We start from the raw sequence: 10,781 nt of genomic DNA, 5'->3' as shown, positions 1-10,781 counted from the left end.
AGGAAATAGGAGAAACTGTTTTGTAGCAGTTGATGAAGGTGTCACTAATGAGGAATCAGAAGATGAATAAAGTGAAGACATTGTGTTTGTAGCAGTTAAGGAAGATGTGTCAGATAAGAAGACTCTTGTCTCCCACTTTGATAATTCCAATGAGTGGATTATTGACAGTGGTTGTTCTCACCACATGACTGGTGACCAAAGTAACTTTCTATCTCTAGAAGAGTATGATGGTGGTGTGGTCTGATTTGGTAATGATGCACCATGTATGGTAAAAGGCAGAGGGTCCATCTCTCTAAATGGAAAAAGCAGTGCTGATAATGTGTATTGGGTAGAAGGTCTCAGGCACAACCTTTTGAGTGTTACCCAGCTGAATGACAATGGACTCACTCTAGAATTCAAAGATGGAGTGTGCAAAATAAAAGGAAAGAGTGGTGAACTGATGGCCATCGGTATGCAGACCAGAGGTAACTTATTTCAGCTGAATGCAAATATCAGTACATGTCTAATGGCTAAGTTTGATGATAGCTGGATATGGCATAGGAGACTCTACCATGTAAACTTTGATAATATTGTGAAGGCCAGTAAGGTCAAGGCAGTTAGAGGATTTCCTATACTGAGAAAACTGGAGAATCCTTTGTGCAGAGAGTGTCAACTAGGGAAAATGTCTTCCTTAACCTTCAAAGGTAAACCTTTCACTGCAAACAATTTACTTGATCTTGTGCATACTGATTTATGTGGTCCTATGAAAACTAGGAGTGTGCAGGGAGATAGGTACTTTAAGATTCTAACTGATGACTGCTCAAGAAAGGTGTGGGTCACATTCTTGAAAGATAAGTTTGAAGTTGTTGGAAAGTTCAAAGCTTTCAGAGCACTAGTCGAAAAGGAAAGTGGTAAGAGGATTAAGTGCCTAATAACTAATCAAGGACGAGAATTTACTTCCAGTGAATTCAACAAGTACTATGAAGAGAATGACATCAAGAGGCAACTATCTGCCCCCCAGACTCCACAACAGAATGGCCTAGCAGAGAGGAACAACCAGACTGTAGTTGAAGCAGCCAGAACGATGTTGATTCAAGGGAAGGTTGATCATACCTTATGGAGAGAAGTGGTGAGCACTGCAGTCTACACTATGAACCGGGTACTCATCAATAAAGGTAAGGATAAAACACCTTATGAGTATTGGACCGGTAAGACTCCTATAGTAAGCTACTTTAGAGTGTTTGGTAGCAAATGTTATATCAAGAGGAGTGAACATCAGAGAAAGTTTGATGCAAAATGTGATGAAGGAATATTCCTAGGATATTCCACCAAGAGTAAAGCTCTCAAGTGTTTCAACAATAGGACTCAGAGAATTGTTGAAAGTATTAATGTCAGAGTTGATGAAACCTCTAAGAAACCTGAGGAAACTGACAGTGAGCGAGTGGTAGATGAATCGATTGTAACCTTATGGGAACTGGTTGCAAAATAGCCTAGTACCAATAACAGTGCTCCTACACCAGTAGATGTTGATGCTGATGAAGATGAGGATGAAGAAGAAAAGCAAGAAGAAACAGCTAAGATCATTCCTAGGTATGTAAAGCTGAATCATGATCCAAAGCAGATCATATAAGACAAGGATGCAAGAATTCTTACAAGAAGAAAGGTCAGAGAAAATTCTTGCATGATCTCTGAATTTGAGCCTAAAACATTTAAAGAGGCACATAATGATGAAGACTGGATCAAGGCAATGGAAGAGGAACTTGACCAGATAGAAAAGAATGGTACATGGTCTTTGGTACCCAGACCTGAGCATAAAAATGTCATTGGCACCAAATGGGTTTTCAGAAATAAGCTGAATGAAGATGGCACAGTGGTAAGAAACAAAGCCAGATTGGTGTGTAAGGGATATACTCAAGAAGAAGGAGAAGACTATGGAGAAACCTTTTCTCCAGTAGCTAGATTGGAAGGAGTTCATGTTCTTCTTGCATATGTAGCCTTCAATGGATTTAAAGTATATCAAATGGATGTAAAATTTGCATTTCTGAATGGAATACTTGAAGAGGAGGTGTATATAGAGAAACCAGATGGGTTTTCCCTATCAAAAGATAGTGACATGGTGTGTAGGCTACATAAAGCCTTGTATGGATTGAAGCAGGCACCTAGAGAATGGTAGGAATGCTTACACTCCCATCTTGTGAAGATTGGATTTGAAAGAACAAGTGAAGATAACAATATCTATATGAAGTCAGAAGGAGATCAAATTCTGATCTGTGAAGTATTTGTTGATGACATAATTTTTGGTGGAGATGACAAGATGAGTCATGATTTTGCAGATGAGATGAAGAAGGAATTTGATATGTCACTTATAAGGGAGATTAAGTTTTTAATTGGACTACAGATTCAACAACTGAAAGATGGTATCTTTATCACTCAGTCCAAGTATGTCAAAGAGGTGTTGAAGACCTTTGGCATGGAAGACAACAAACCGATTGGTACACTAATGGTCACCGGTTGTAAATTATCAAAAGAGGATGACTCAGCATTGGTGAATGAGAAGGAATACCAATAAATGATTGGTAAGTTGTACTATGTAGTACATAGCAGATCGAACATTGCACATGCAGTAGGCATTACTGTACGGTTCCAGAAAATTCCAAGAGAATCCCACTTGGTAGTAGTAAAGTGGATTCTTAGATATCTGAAGGGAACTATTGACTATGGATTATGGTATCCATATAGTAATGATTTTAACTTGAAAGTGTTTTACAGATGCTGATTGGGCTAGTAATGTGGATGAATGGAAGAGCACAACCAGTGGTGCATTCTTTCTTGGTGGTAGACTGGTAAGTAAGAAGCAGAGTTGTATCTCTCAGTCTACAACAGAAGTGGAATATGTTGCAGCATTTATGAACTGCACCTAGATAATTTGGATGAAGCATGTATTAAATGGCTTCAAAGTTCCTGTATCTGCACCGGTAAGTATATTTTGTGACAACACAAGTGCAATTAATATTTCCAAAAATCCGGTTTTACATGCTAGAACCAAGCACTTTGAGCTCAAGTATAATTTCTTGAGGGAGAAGGTTCAGAACAAAGAAGTTGTACTAGAACATGTTTCCAGTAAGGAGCAGTTAGCAGACATATTCACCAAGCCTTTACTAAAGGCTACATTTACCTATCTAAGAGGTGAATTAGGGGTGTTTCCCCTTCAAGAGGTGAACTAAAAGTGTGTGCTCCACATCAGTCAGGTATTGCATTGATAAATTTTTTTCATGATTGGTGTGTAGAAGGATGTTACTCCTTAGGGGGAGCAACATAGTGGAACATAGTTGTTTATGCCTTCACTTTGGCATTGTTATCAAAGGGGGAGAATATGTGAAGCAGACAAGAGATCTGCAATATTGGGGAGAAGATGTGAAGCAGAGAGATATCTTTGTATATTGCCATCAATGCCAAAGGGGGAGATTGTTGGCATATGTGCAGAACTTGATGACATGATGATATTGTATGTTGTCATTGATGTCAATATGCTGAAGTATGAACTAGTATATTGAAGTAAGCAAACCGGTATATGCGAGAACCGGTATGATATTATGAACCGGTAATTGTGAATTTTTGTATCGGGGTATGATATTATGAACTGGTATATTATGAGAACCGATATATGGGAAGTTTTGTATCGGGGTTTCACTTGGCTTGACTATCGGTTGGTAGTCTCAACTTCAGGGTTTCCGGTTGATGCATTCCAGGTATGTGTGATTCAACCAATGACATCATGTGATTAGTTAGCATTGCAATAAAGATCAGATAGTGTTGCCATGTCAGCCTTGTGTGCGTGAAGGATTTCTTTGAGGATCTTGCATCGAGATTGATCTTATCTACCTCGGGAAGGCGCGAAGTCTCTGTAAATAGTAGAGAACGCGTGATGGGTTATCAACCTCCTGAAGCAGCAAAGAATGAACGTTGGAGAATGTCTTGAGATTTGTTCAAGACTGTTGTATTCAATGTAGTATGATTAACGGTCAGGATCGAACCAATTAAATTGTAAAACCTAAATGTTTAGGTTTTAGGGTTTATGCTACCGACCTATCTGTTTCCTATAAGGTCGATGATGTTTTTCATTTTGAAGTTGTTGGCAAATATTATGTGTGTATCCCAGTGAGTGATACTTGATTCTTGCTAGACTGGAGAAGTGTGGTGATACTTGCAGAGTGTGATTGCAGAAGAAAAGGAGCTAAAGTGGATCTGCCTTGGCATTGAGTGTTGTTATCAGATCAGTGTATTACCTATTGACTTCTAACCATTTCAGCAGTTGGAAATGTTGGCATTTTTGATGATTATGTTGTGATTGTCATTGATGGACAGACACTTGCATTAAGATCACTTTTATATGTATGAGTTATGCTCAACCAACAATTGTTCCCAACTAGTATGATGCATTATAGTCTTTAGACTATCGGTGTTTTGCAGAATGTGTTTATCGGTCTGAAGTGGTATGTTGACCCCAAGCGGTTCGAGGATCTCAAGCGGTACAAAGGATCAAAGTAGAAAAACACATATTTCCCAATCTTCATTTTTGTCAAACCGGCAACCAGTATTTTGTATGAACCAGTAATACTCTGTGATGAGTTAACAACCGACATTTTGTGATGAGTTACCATCCACCGATTGTCTGACAGTACCGACACTTTAACGGTGCTTTTGTGTCATGTTACAGAATATGTCTAGATGCATTGAACCTAGGAAATTGTAATCTAATCCTATTGGACCGACATGAAATCGAATTTCTTGATAAGGACATCATGTCTAGGGTTTTAAGTAGTTGCTAGGGTTTTAAGGTGGTTGATGAGTTTTGTAAGTACGATCTTAACTGAGAAGATCAATTTTATGAGTTGTAATAGAGTGAGAGTTACTAAAGACTGAAGTAATGCTGAAATGCATTAACTATGAGCCATAGTGGATCTAATCAAGCAACCTGTGCTATTTGCTAGATCATTCACTTGTTGATTACTCACATCTTTGACAAGTTTGAAGCCCTTAACCGGGTAGGCTCAGAGAAGCCTTTGTAAAATCCTTTAATAAGGTGGTTCACATTTGTGGATCTAAAATCCTCTATCAAGGTAGTCTTTGATCAGTCTTATCTCCTAACAGAGATTGAGATTCATAACAGGATCTATTCTGGTAAAGAACACTGTATGACCTTAACCGGTCTGACCTTAATTGGTCTGACCTTAACCTATTTGGTTCCTACTTTGCAGATAGTTACTTGTGAGTTTCATCTCACCATGGTTTTTCCCATTTGGGTTTCCACATCAAATATCTTGTGTTATGGTGTTATTTCTCCTGTGGGTGAATGTCTTATTTGCTATTTGGTTTGCATGTGTATTAACTAGTTTGTTTATTAAACTATTTTACTAGTCTATTACTAGATTGTATAAGTGTTTAAATATAGTGTTTTTTGGTATACTAATTCACCCCCCCCCTCTTAGTATTCATCAATTGGTATCAAAGCCAATCTTTCTATAAGTCTAATCACTTGGAAAGAGATATGGGGGAATACATAGTGAGGGAACTTACTCACTAGCTCACTCAGTCTGAGCAAGCCTATGATGAACTTATGGTAAAATATAAGGCCTCTCAGGAAAAAAGGAGAGAACATGTTGAAAAATTGATGGAGCTATTTGAAAATAGTTCTTATGATGAAGCGAACATGGAAGCCCTAATCTAAGAAGTAGAAAAGTTGAATGAATCCAATTCCAACCTGAGAAAGGAGTTGGAAGGACTGACTATCCGAATGTGTCAAGAGCTTGAGAACCAAAGGAAGGCTGAAGATCTAGTCAAGGACAAAGATCATGAGATCTCCAAGTTGAAGCAAGAGATCAGTGCACTTACTGCTCACCTTCATGAGAGAAGAATGGAAAAAGAAGAAGTACAAGGTGAACTAAACATAGCCATTCCTGAGAATGCAAAGTTGATGGAGACAAATGCTATTATTTCCAAAGAACTCTCTGAGTCAAAAGAAATACTTGCTAAGTTCAACAAGAGTACTGTTAAGCTAGAGAAAAAGCTTGAATCGGCTAAACTAGTAAAGAATACCAGTGGACTTGGTTTCTCTGGTCATGAGGAAGGTGAGACCTCAGGTGCCAAAGCTGGAGCATCAAAGAAGCAATCAGCATTCAAAGGTAAAGGTAAGCAAAAATTCAAACCTCTTTGCTTTAACTGTCTTAAAGAAGGACATACTGCCAATGTATGTAGGAGCATAGCCTATAATAATTTTCCTTACTTTATAAACAATGTACCTAGATCCAATAACTTCAATGGTAATTGTTATGCATGCAACAAGTTTGGGCATAGAGCATCTAAATGAAGGTCTGTTATGAACAACACTGGAAGATATCCTCAAAGGACTCAAGGAGTTGGTCCAAAATATTTTGTGAACTGGAACCCCAACCAGTTTAATACCTATAATCATCAGTCAGGTAGCGGTGGCTATCAAGAGGCAATCGAATGGAGAGAAAACTATTGGATTTGCCATGGTCATGGTCACATAGCTGCAAAATGCAGAAGGAAGAATGGAAACATGAATAATGGACCTTGGAGGCCACCTGGAATGGTTTGCTATCATTGCAACAAATCGGGTCATTCAGCAAGATTTTGCAAAGGTAGAAAGAGTATATCGGATGATATACTGGTCACTCCGAAAGGAAAAATTGATGTTGAAACCGTTCAAGCGGATATGAACAAAACCTGGAAGAAGAAACTGGCAATGTTGCAAGAAGAACCAGTTTCTGCACCTAGTGTGGAAATCACGGAACCGACAAACTAAGCATCAGAAAAGATTAAGGGGAGAAAACAGTGAAATGTTTCGAACCCCCAGTTTATACCGGTAAAAGACCTTAACCGATATGTGATACCTGTCATTTGGCTGAAGACCGAAAACAGTAATAGACAAATTAGGGTTTATGCCCTAATGGTGGAGCATTTATTACGGTAGGTGAGGAATATGTTTAAAAGGAATTTTCAAATCATTTCTCACTATTATTTTTTGAGCGAAGAAGTTTTTCAAGTGCAGAGTGAAGAAAAAGTTATTTGTGTTGCGATTCAAAGAAATTTTGAAACCCTGAAGAAGATTCAGAAGCAAATATCAAATGGTCTAGAGAAGAACTCAAAGTGGTGATTCAGCAACCGACGAAGTGTGAGGCAAAGTGGAATTAGCAAGCCCTAAATTCTTGATTTCTGAAAGGTATTTCTCAAGTTTTTTGTTTTATCATGGCTTCTATATCACATACTAGCTCTAGTGCACCTATTGATTCTATGAACTTCATTCAATGCAAGTCCAAATACAATGCCCTGTCACAAGTACCTACTAGTGTAATAGTGGAAGAAGGCATTTCTGACTATATAGATTGTAAAATTGAAGACCTAGGGTCTCTCGCAATCCATTCTCAGCTAGGTCTATTATGTGGGAAGGATAAAAAGATCAAACTGGAGTATAGCATCTTGGAGAAGAAGAAGCTTCACAATGCGGTTTACTTCCTAGAGGATTTCACAGATGACCATATTCGAATCATTCTAAGCAGAGTTCATGGTGACAAGATGTATCTTGAGAGAACACATGATATCACACCGCAAGCTATTCATGCCATCACCAGTTTCTGCAACGTCGGTGAAGTGCCAGCCCTAAGGAAGGTCATCAAGACTGAAATGACCAAGCTCATCGGTTCAGTGAGCAACTCATGAGGAATGACTATCAATTCCATCAAGGATGACCTAGTGAAATATGCATGCATGGTGATAGGATACCAGATGTTTCATGCGAGTAGAATTAACTCTGTATTTGCTGCAGTGGTAAATGCCGCTTACAGGATGATCAAGGAAGATGCATCATTTAATTTGTGCACCTACATGCAAAGACAACTTCTATTAAATCTCAAATCAATCAAATAGGATAATGCATTGAAACTTAAGTTTGGACAACTACTGGTAGGGTTATTCTTCTACTTCCAAGGTTATTTCCCAAGAGTTGGAGATATTCAGTGGTCTGCCGACCAACCAGTTGGAACCGATTACCCTGAAGTTCTGAACAAGTACTTTGATGAGTTCAGAAGCAAGATGAGCCTAAGGATGAGGATATCCAGTGACATTGTCAAGAAATATGAAGAGGACATCTGCTTTATCATCAAAGTGGATGAATTCATAATGGAGGCCATTGAGCCCAGATAGGAAGAAGTGGAGCCTATGGGCTATGAGGTGATGTATGATATGTTGGATGGGTATGCCTCTACCCTACTTGCCTTGCCTCTTGATCTAAAGGCAAAGAGAACCAACACCTATCTGGAAAGGGTGACACCAGTTAAAGAACCCTCAACAAAGAAAGGGAAGGCAGTGCCTTCAGCATCGGCACCAGTTACTCCATCAATTCCTAAAGTGACCAAGCAATCACCTGCAAAGAAGAAAGTAGAAGTAGCACCTGCCAAAGCCTTCAAGAGGAAGAGGAAGACAAAGAATAATTCACAAGACTCAGAAGAAACTATGTGTGAAGAAAAACCCAAGAAGACAAGACAAACAAGGAAAAAGATAGAGAATGAATCGACATCATCGGCACCGGTAAATATTGACATTTCTTCCTACAAACCTTTGACACATTGTCAAAGAACTATTAAAAATATTAGGACAAAGTTATTGAATGATTTATTAGATCATTTTGATGATTTCAATGATGAAGAAAAGGAAGAAGTTGAGCAGGAAATTATTAAGTATTTGTGTGCTAATGACCGGTCGCCTTCAGAAATTAGATTTGAGACACCAGATTCTTTGTATAAGTCTTTAGACAATAAATGGCGCATTTCCATAGAGAAGGAACAGGAAATAAGGGAGAAATTTTTTGCCCAACACTTTCCTGACCTATCCAATTCTGAGCTATTTGAAGTCATCAATCAAAATAAAGGACTCTTCTTCACTAGAAGGAGAAGACTCTGGTTATTAGAAGGGAGAATTGATGATGTTGAAAAGGACACTCATCTACATATGACAACTATTGTACTTACGCACAAAGTGCTTCAAGCCAACAAGAAGGCTGAGCAAGAACTGGCAATAACAAAACCAGATGAAGTGTTTGATAATGAAGAAAACCCGGTTACTGAACCTATAGACACTATTGATGTTGATGCTTTGGATGTAGAGGATGTTTCTCAGGGTACACCATCAGAACCAATAGGATAGGAGAAGCAAGGACAAAAAGGAGGAAGAAAAGAAGCAAGCAGAGGAGAAGAAAAAGGAAGAAGATGAGGAGAAAAGGAAAGAGGAGGAAAAGAGAAAGGAAGCGGAGAAGAAGAAAGAAGAGGATAAAGAAGAGGAGAAGAGAAAGAAAGCAAAGAAGAAGAAAGAAGAGGAGGATAAGGAAGAGGAGAAGAGAAAGGAAGTGGAGAAGAAGAAAGCGGAGGCAGATAAGGAAGAGGAGAAGAGAAAGGAAGCGGAGAAGAAGAAAGCAAAGGAGGATAAAGAAGAGGGGAAGAGAAAGGAAGCGGAGAAGAAGAAAGCAGAGGAGGATAAGGAAGAGGAGAAGAGAAAGGAAGTAGAGAAGAAGAAAGCAGAGAAGGATAAGGAAGAGGAGAAGAGAAAGGAAGTGGAGAAGAAGAAAGAAGAGGAGGAAAAGGAGCGACAAAAAGAAGCGGAGAAGAAAAAGAAGGAAGAAGAGAAAGAAGAAGCGGAAAAAATCACTCAGATGGAGACTCCAAAGGCAACCGATCGTCAAGCCAAACTGGCTGACCTCACCGATCCTATTGACCTCCAGTCTACAAATGAAATGGAGTTGCTATAGAGCATTAAGGTTGCTCAAGAATGTCTTGAAGTGATAAGGAGGAAGAAGGAGCAAGATGTGATCCAAGCTGTGGTGGACACTCTTACCAGTTTGTTACCTAGCACAAACCTCCCCAATATTGATTCATCACTGGCACAATTGAAGCTCCTATGCACCGTAGTGGATGATTAGGTGTAGAGCCTAGAAGAGGTAGCAGAGGCAAATGCCAAGAAAGAGCATCAAAAGGCTCTCAACATTGCCCTGGTGAAGAAGCTAAATGAGCTCCGGTCTAATCTATGAAAAGCTCAAAAAGATATAAGGGATGCTTTGGATGAGGGGAATCTACTACTAAGCAAGATTTGCCAACACCATCTCTTCTATGATTATGTGCTTGTATAGAAGCAAAAGCTACAATTTGACTTGCAGTTATATATGAGCACCTTCAAGCCTCCATATGACTCTTTTACAGCTTATGGGCAAACCGTTCACCGGTTTCATATCCAGTCTACCAAAATAGAGTTGGAAATTAGCAACCAGACTCAAGATTTGTAGGAACTACAACTAGTTCTACTCCCACTCCTACAAATACTTCATAAATGTTATCTCAATCTGGATGCCTTAACGGTGACTTAAGAGATGAGCACAATAGACGCCATGGAAGAATAGGTCTCCCAGAGACAGACAGAGAAAGAAGTGGATACCTCCCTACTTGAGTCCTGGTCCTTATCTATGAAACAATTTTTGCAAGACTTTAAATCAGTTTTTGACAAGTTTTACTCTTTATTGTCATAAACTCTTATTATTTTAATACCAAATAGAAATAGGGGTTGTTCAGCTATACTTTGTCATTGTTGGCAAAGGGGGAGAAGTATTTTGGTATTTAAAATTTTGATGTATGCTCTATATATCTTCATGTCTATCTCTGTATGCAAATAGTTATACATTATTTTGTTTGCAAAAGGGATAGTGTATATGCTTAGGGGGAGTAATTTTGCTTATGGCA

The sequence above is a fragment of the Cryptomeria japonica genome, chromosome 8, assembly GCF_030272615.1.
Source record: "Cryptomeria japonica chromosome 8, Sugi_1.0, whole genome shotgun sequence".
In the NCBI taxonomy this organism is placed as follows: domain Eukaryota; kingdom Viridiplantae; phylum Streptophyta; class Pinopsida; order Cupressales; family Cupressaceae; genus Cryptomeria; species Cryptomeria japonica.
This window is presented reverse-complemented; position numbering follows the sequence as displayed.